Here is an 8816-nt window from a genome sequence, read left to right as displayed (position 1 = left end):
GAGAGGATATGATAGGCTACGTTCAACGTTTATCCAGCTACTTCATCCAAAATTAAACCATGTCTATTTCAATATGTTTGCACATATGAACTATTCATATCAGAAAAGCACAACAGAATAATTACCAACGTTGAATTAAATTGTTCGAATGTTTTAAACCAAACCACCAAAAGTTTCTTGAACTTCTGACAGAACATGGTAAATCAAAGGAGCACCTTCAGCCTTTCGTCATTGGTCATCACGAGATAACGGTCCGGTAAAGACCGCCCCACTGGAGCAGTCAGGCTCTTTATATGCAAGCCAGAGTCTGGTTATGATCAAGCCGCCCGAAGGGCAACTCAGACTTCAGACGTAAACCACTACTGATCGCTTTACAGTAGTGTGCGCTTTACAGTGGAACACGTTTATCGGAGTGCTTGATCAAAAACGTGCAGCATTCCGCAGTCGGGTTCGCTAATTTCCTTGTGATTTACCATGCCTTCAGAAAGTTCAAGAAAAACTGTGGTTTTAAACATTGAACATTTAAATTCAACGTGTATATTTTTTTCTGTGTGCTTTCTGATATGATAAGGTTCTATGTGCAAGAACAATTAATGAATGACATGGTTTAATTTTGGATGGTAGCCTATGATAAAGTTGAACGTAAGCCTAATCATATCTCCCAACAGACAAATAGAAAAAACAAAAACATAATAAAAAACAAAATAAAAAAAAAACCAAAAATAAAAAACAACCGGAGGAGGAAAGAGAAGAGATATGATTTAGGCTACGTTCACATTTATCCCTAGGTCGCTACTTCATCCAAAATTAAAAACCATGTCTATTTCAATAATGTCTTGCACATATGAACTATATTCAATATCAAGAAAAGCACAACAGAATAAAAATATAATACACGTTGAATTTAAAATTGTTCGATAGATGTTTTAAACCAAACAGTTTTCTGATGAGAAACTTTCTGACAGGCAATGGTAAATATCAACAAAGAACACTCACTTCAAGCCCTTCGCTACTATGGTACAATCTAATCGATAACGGATCCGGGTAAAGACAACGACCCACATGGGCATCCAAAGGCCTCTTTTAATATGCAAAGCCCAGAGCACCTGGTTAATGAATCAAGCCGCCAAGGGCAAACCTCAGACTTCAGCTGCTAAAAACGCAAAAGGGTCCACTTACAGTAGTGCTGCGTTTAACGAGTGGAACACGTTTGATTACGAGTAGTGCTTGAGATAAAAAACGTGCGCACTACATTAATTTAGTACATAGAAGACAGCTGAGTGATCTCCGCAATCGACTTGGGATTTTTTTGGTCAGAAACAGAAAGAGTTAAGAATATTCTTGAGAGTTTGCTAGGATTATTCTTTTCCTAAATCACTCTCAGATGACTTCATAACGAGACCCTTGCTTCACACCAGCGACCAATGCTTTCTTGCAGGACCTGGACCCGAGCTCGTTATGTGGGTCTCCTCAAGCCGGACTCCGACACCATCACAGAGCGACGACACATCCGGGCACTGAGTGGGCACCACAGGCGGCAGTGCCTCCTGTCCTGTAAAGCCTGCAAGGAGACCACTACGCGTATCGCAGGAAAAAAGCCGGTACCATGTGTCGGGTAGATTGAAAGGGACTCGAGCAAATGAACGACGCCTATCAGAGACACTAAAGAAGGATGTACGTCCACTAACCCAAACCAAGGCTGGCCAAAGTGGATAATCCGCGGATGCATCAGCTTAATATTGATCTCTCCAAGGCCTGCTTCGTGGGGCCGGACAGGAGAGCACTATTAACCGGTGATGGATCACTATATGCGGGGACTCGGAATGCTCTGTCCAGTCCCACTCAGTGTCTCAACTACGACTTCTCAGGACGGAATGGTGAGAAAACTGACTGTCAAGAATTACGCAACGAATTACGCCATGAAATATTTTGATCATATACCGAGTGTTTGGGTTACACAAAACATGAGCTGTTTTCAGGTGACTTATCGGTATCGATTGCTCTCTTTTCAGATGGATTTCAAGGCCCGTTGGTCACCAACACGGAGATCAACTAGTTAGACGAGAGCACAGTACTTAAACGAAACAACAAAATTGAAGCTGGTGTTATTTCCAACGTCATCAAAACTCTCATATAAAACACTTCGAGCTACAGGTTACGGATGACCATTCTGTATCAATTCCGGGGAGTCTTGAAATGGAACACACAACAGCACCGGTCTCAATGGTTGATTCCATATTGTGACCCCAGTATTGTGTTAGAACCATTTAATTAAACTCGGATATTTCTTAACAAACCATTTTTCTTTTGGCTATGACTGTGGTCAACTTTATCTGAACTTATTTGAATTAGCATTTGTTTTGATCATATGGTTCAAATTAAGAATTGTAAACGAATTGCTACAGATGTAATAAAACTAAACATATAATAATTCTTCATATTTTATTTCCAGATTCCAGACACAAGAAGAACTCTGTTATTTTCCAGTTTGGACTGCTGTCAACATCCGTGGAGCGCATCACCACGGAACTCTGCCTTGTCCCGTCTGTTACAGAGACGGACAAGTTCGAGGGTACAGATCCCTGTTGCTCATGTCCCGGGAGATGGTTCCAGTAGGGAGTGAGACGGAGCCCCATCCGTCCGATCAAACTGCGTTCCCGCTCAATGCATGACCCAACACACCATCTACGCAGGTGTTGCTGAAGTGGGTCGGTGGAACTGCATACAGTAATCTGTTACATTCTTCAAAAACAACTTATTCCTTAAGGGGAGGAAAAGTTCGGCTCAAGAGACTTTGCCAGACGGTCGCTACAAGGCTTGAAGAACCAAAATAGCCAAAGAGTTCGATGCCGAGTGCGGATTTGAAAAGACATTAAAGAATGAACGGTGCCATATTTCTGAAGACCTTGGTCTAACGATATGGCTTAATGTGTTGTGTGGAAATGTTGTGTGTGAATGTTATTTTATACTGTAGTAGGGTCCTGTGCTTGATTCTAGAATTGAGTGAGTAACAAGTCTGATATATGGATAAAATACGGAGATAACATTCTATTTGTGATCGGACAATAATTTAATTAAGGATTATCTGTAATATGACCATTCCAGTTGGCAAAGGGCGGAACGCCTGAGATAATATGAATCGGAAAGTGAGGACCATTTTGTATATGTGTAAATAAGAGCTGTTTTGCAAAAAAAAGAAAAAGAAAAAGAAAAGAACAACACCAGAAGTGTTTGTAATCATATTTCATGTTGCTCTTGGAATTGTTGTTGTCAGATGTTAACTTTATATTTATAATATCAAGAACGGATGAATTACATTTTATAATATATATTTATATATAGATGCATTTTCTATCATTATTTTTTGGATGAACTAATTTTCGAAATGACATCCCACTGTGGCACGTAATTCTTATTAAAATGATTGATTAGCCCGGTAATCATAACGCACATCCTTCCTGAAACCGAAATACGGTGTTTAAACACCCACATACTCAGTAATATTGTTCAAAGAAAAAACTAACGCATGACATCAAGCAATCGATCCTGGGGTTAACCGCTTCTGCTTTGTTCCGGTCCAATTGGACGATACTACAGTTTCTCTCTGACAAATGTAGTTCATTAATGTAATGTCATAAGGTCCATGACTTTGTCCACACAGGGGCATCTGAACACACAAAATAATATTTGATGATTTCCATAAAAATTGGGGTGTTTTATTTACTTTTGGTACACCTGTGGTGTTCCCGGTCAAAATGACCGGTCATTAGAAATGTAATGGGTGAGACTACAATTAGTGTAGTAAATTGAGTTCAGGCACATGCCATTCATCAGATGGACACACTTTCTCTCCAGGACCCAATGCATGTGTGTTTGAACACCACAACACACACACACACTCACACAACAACACACACACACACAGATCCCTCACACACACACACACACACACACACACACACACACACACACACACACACACATCACACACACACACCACACCCTACCACCACACACACTCCCCTTCTTGGCTTCCATGGCAACCCCCACGGGAACCTTTCTCCAATAGAATCTTTCCCCCACGGGAACCACACCTGTTGGCATTCTCACAAACAATCGCAATATTGTTTCAATAACATATAGAAGCTTTTCTCGCAGCTCTGGTATATAAAGCCTTTTTGAGGCCTTGCTCACAATTCATTCTGTGGCAGCACAATGACCAAACGATATACTGTATGTGAGGCTCTTGATCATATCGTTGATCATGGCACTTGTTATACTTTGACACAAATTATTATGTGATAAATAACACAATATATTTCACCTGAGTATTTGTTATAGTCAAAATAATCCATACATTATGCTTGTTTTACTCAAAAACGAGTTGTATGAGCTCAGGTCAATGAGGCCTACAGGCCATAAATAGCAAATAGACGTTCAAAACGTGTAATGTTCACAAGAACTTAAGTTGATAAAAAGATCTAACACAACATTAGGTGATAATATATCTGTATTATTATGGACTTATAATCAGCTATAATGGGGTGGTCATTTTGGACCCGGAACACATAATTGATTATCATGAAACGAACACAACAGGAGGGTTAAAGGCGTTGTGCCAGTAACTGAAATACAGCTGGTTCAAACGCCGACATGGCGAGGAGACAAGGACAAAACGTCGCTCCGCTAAATCAGCTTCTGATAAATGATTTAAATGTAACATTAAACGAAAGCTATCACATTTTTTGGGAATTTTGAGAAGTTGCATAGATTCRAATGTTTTATTCGTTTTTATCGAATACATGATGACATTTTARTGACGTGTATTTCGTCTTTGCCCTGTTCCGCTGTTAGGTCTATCGAATAAGCTTACTTAAAAAAGCCAATCGTATTTTTACCATTTCAGTGGTAATTAAATCTAGGTTTATGATTTTACAGAGAGCCTACAGTGAGAGATCTTACAAATTCTCATAGAGAAATGACCAATAGGCTACATATTGATTTTGGATATCTGGATTCTAGAAAAAAAAAAAATCTTATTTGAAAATAAAATATCGAAATCATGGAAGACCCACCTGAGTTCGGCTACTGTCGCTTCACAAGAGTAGGCCCACCCAAACTGTATTGCGCGACGTTAAAGTAAATAACATGTGTTTTATTGCGCTGCGAACAGTTAACACACAACAGCAACACACACACACATGAAGCGTCACTCTTTTTTATTTACAAAAAAAAATACCACGATGAGAAGCTAACGACAGTCCGGTGTGAGAGGACAGGACATGAGAAGAATGCGACTGTGACAACATAATTCACATAACACGAAAGCAGACAGTAGAACATCCAGTGCAGCTCGTCGGTTCCATGACATGGCTCTAGCCGGGGTCTGGATGGCTGTGGCGGGCAGAGGCAGTTGTCCCTGCCGGTACAGAAGCGGGCAGCATGGCGGACGCACGCCGGTGCTGAGGCCTCTGCGGGCGGCGCGTTTACTTTCTGCGGCGGGCTGCGGCTCCCTTCTTGCTGCTGCAATGCGCCAACAGTGCAAACACACGTCAGGGGTCCTGTTTCGTTTATGTAGGTAATGCCCTCTAGTGTCAAGCATTGGCTTTAAACAGCAGCCAATGACATAGTCCCCTTGGTGAACCATAGTCAGAATGTATGATTTATTTACATGTTTAGGATACCACACCACGTGTAAATTAGAATATCCAAAATGGTCTATGGGCCAACATTAGTTCTGAGGTCAGGAGGCACTATTCTTTACAACGTTATTCCACCGTGAGAGTAAATCGTATTTTAAAAAGCCTATCATACAAGGAAAAATAAGTTATGTTTCATTTGATTCTTTGTTCAAAATGTTGGACTATCTTTTAAGCTATCCTAGATAGAGTGTTATATTCAGTATACTATTGTAAAACACAGTGGCTGTCGGTGTTCAGTATACTATTGTAAACACAGTGGTGTCGTGTTCAGTATACTATTGTAAAAACACAGTGGCTGCGTGTTCAGTATTACTATTGTAAAACACAGTGTGCGCGTGTTCAGTATACTATTGTAAAACACAGTGGCTGTCGTGTTCAGTAACTATTGTAAAACACAGCAAGATGTTCATGTTCAGTATTGTTATTGTAAAACACAGTAGATGTTCAGTTTCAGTATACTATTTGTAAAACACAGATGTTCATGTGGACCAGTGTTAGCTGTTTTAGTCACACTCACACATTTAGATGGGAGTTGACCATGCTGCAATAACAATGTCAAGGCTGATTCCATATTTAGCTCAGTTATATCAGTTGGTAAACTTATAAATAGTAATCCCATTCGAGACAAAACCGCTTCAGGAGAGATCCATATACAGAAATACTATAAGTATACTATTTGTCATTCCTTTGAAGAATTGAAAGTTCTCCACACTGACTCATCCACCCAGACTCAGACAGACAGATTAGGAAAGAAATTTAAGGTAAGAAATGAATGTGGGGCTACAATGTTTGGTAGGCCAATTTAATTGATCAATCTTGAAGAATATTGGGCTAATGAAAGAGCAAGTGGGTGAAACTGTTCAAATGCTTCACAAGTATTCCAGTAGCTGCTTGGATGATGGTCTGGTACTTATCCTGGATCATATTATGCTGTTGCCAGCCTCACTTCCTGTTGACAGTGATTACATGCGATGTGCTAAAAGACTCTCACTAATAAATCCTTGTTTATTTTGATGTTACTCACTGGTCTGGATAGGTCTCCACTCTTCCATTATTCAATCGAGTTTATGCATGTGATAGTGTTGGAGCCGTCGATTTTACACTGTTGATCAAATTACTCATAGCTCGTTTGGATACTCCTAACTTCACACTTAGTGACATATAAATATAGTTTGTTGAAGGCTTACTCCTGTATAGACTCTTGTATCAGCTGCTACTTTGACAAGCCTACACTTACCTATTTCTAGGTCTGATATTATAGTGTTTCGAGCTCCTCTCAACCACTTACTCTCCTACTTGACATGTATTATAAGTGCTGTACATGTAGACCACTCATATACCTATTGACATAGATTAGGTAGTGTTAGAGCCCTACAAGCTCTCACCTATTTGCAGGACCATCATATATCATAGTGTTGAAGGCCTTCACTTTCCTGATGTGAGAATACATCAGACATGTCTTAGAGTGTATAGAGGCCACACCATACATCGTGCTGCTCTATTGATAGTACATTATGTCAGTGTTGCGCGCCATCAAACATTCCCATAATTTGACAACACATCTTGATCAACTGGTTTTATAGGCAACAGTTCATCTTCCATCAGAATTTTGCCCTTAACCTATTTTAGTTGTTTACTGTATTGCCGACTTAATGCCTCGTTCTTACTAATGTGTCTGACTGTGACACAGTTATTATACTGTTGAGCTTCGTGAGCCTTACCTCATGTGGGACAGTGTGTTTTATATGATCCACATGTGAAAGAGTGGAGTTTTGAGACGTTGAGGCCTGCACTTCCTGTTTGTATGTATTTGTATAAGTCGTCTGACTCCTTCCTATTTGATATGTATTATTAGTCGTGTGGTGTGTACTCACTTCCTGTTACATATTATTACGTGGTGTGAGTCACTCGCACTTCCTATTGAGCATTCCAATTATAGGTTGAGCCTCACTTCCTATTTAGCTAGATACCATAGCTTATGAAGTTGTGAGCGATATTTCTGAAGTGCTTCCTATTGACATATTATAGTGTTGAGCGCTTCTCCTTGTTCCGCCTTTGATTCATGATTATAGTGTTGAGCCTTCAAGGCTTCCTAGGTGGAATGTTATATGGTTGATGTCCTCACTTGCCTAGTTGACACTGGATTCATATGTGGGTGAGAGCCTCACTTCCTACTTACCTATGCTATAGTTGTTGAGGCGCTCAGCATTTCCCTTGATGAACATGATTAGTACTGTTTTGAGCTCCTCGATCTTCCTTTCGACTTCTTTGTGAGTGGTTGTTAGCCGCTCACTTACCTGTTGTACAGATAGTGCTAGCTAGCATGCTATACTGTTGCAGACACACTACGTTCCATATTTGATCATAGTAACATTATAGACCGTTGAGCCTTCACTTCCCTATTGACATATTCCCGTATAGGGTTGAGCCTCACTTCCTATTGACATATCCGGGGTATCAGAGTTGGTGCCTCAGTGTGACCGTGATTGAGCGTGCTCATAGTGAGTATAAGTGGTTGAGCGCCTCAGCTTCCTATTGACATGATGGAGGATGTCGAGGAAGAATGTATGGTAGAGCACTGCACAAATCGTCTCCTGACATATAAGAGCGTTCTTATGAGTAAAAGACCCATATTCAATATGAGACCTCATTACGATATTCGGCTGCTCAGCATCACCCTGCTAGTATTGCCGTTTGTGAGCCTTCCACTTCCATGATTGACACTCTATTATTATAAATTACTTAGTTTACTGTTTTACAGACCTCACTTCCCTCAGCTTGACCATATCACTATTACTTGTTGAGCCTCACTTCCCTAATTGCACATGATAAATCACTATACAAGTGCTTGAAGGCCTTCACCATCTACCTGTTTTGACCATATTACTACCAATGTTGAGACTTTCCACATCTACACACACACCCCACATTGACATACTTTATCGCTGTTGAGACTCACTTCCTATTGACATATTATACTTCGTTTGCGAACCTCACCTTCCTACATAGAACATCAATCCAGCATATTTACGTGAGACTACACCTACCCATATTGACCATATATCATACTCGTTGAGCCGAACCTCAATTCCCTATTGGACATATCACACTATG

Source organism: Salvelinus sp. IW2-2015, unplaced genomic scaffold (genome assembly GCF_002910315.2).
Source record: "Salvelinus sp. IW2-2015 unplaced genomic scaffold, ASM291031v2 Un_scaffold3641, whole genome shotgun sequence".
In the NCBI taxonomy this organism is placed as follows: Eukaryota; Metazoa; Chordata; class Actinopteri; order Salmoniformes; family Salmonidae; genus Salvelinus; species Salvelinus sp. IW2-2015.
This window is presented reverse-complemented; position numbering follows the sequence as displayed.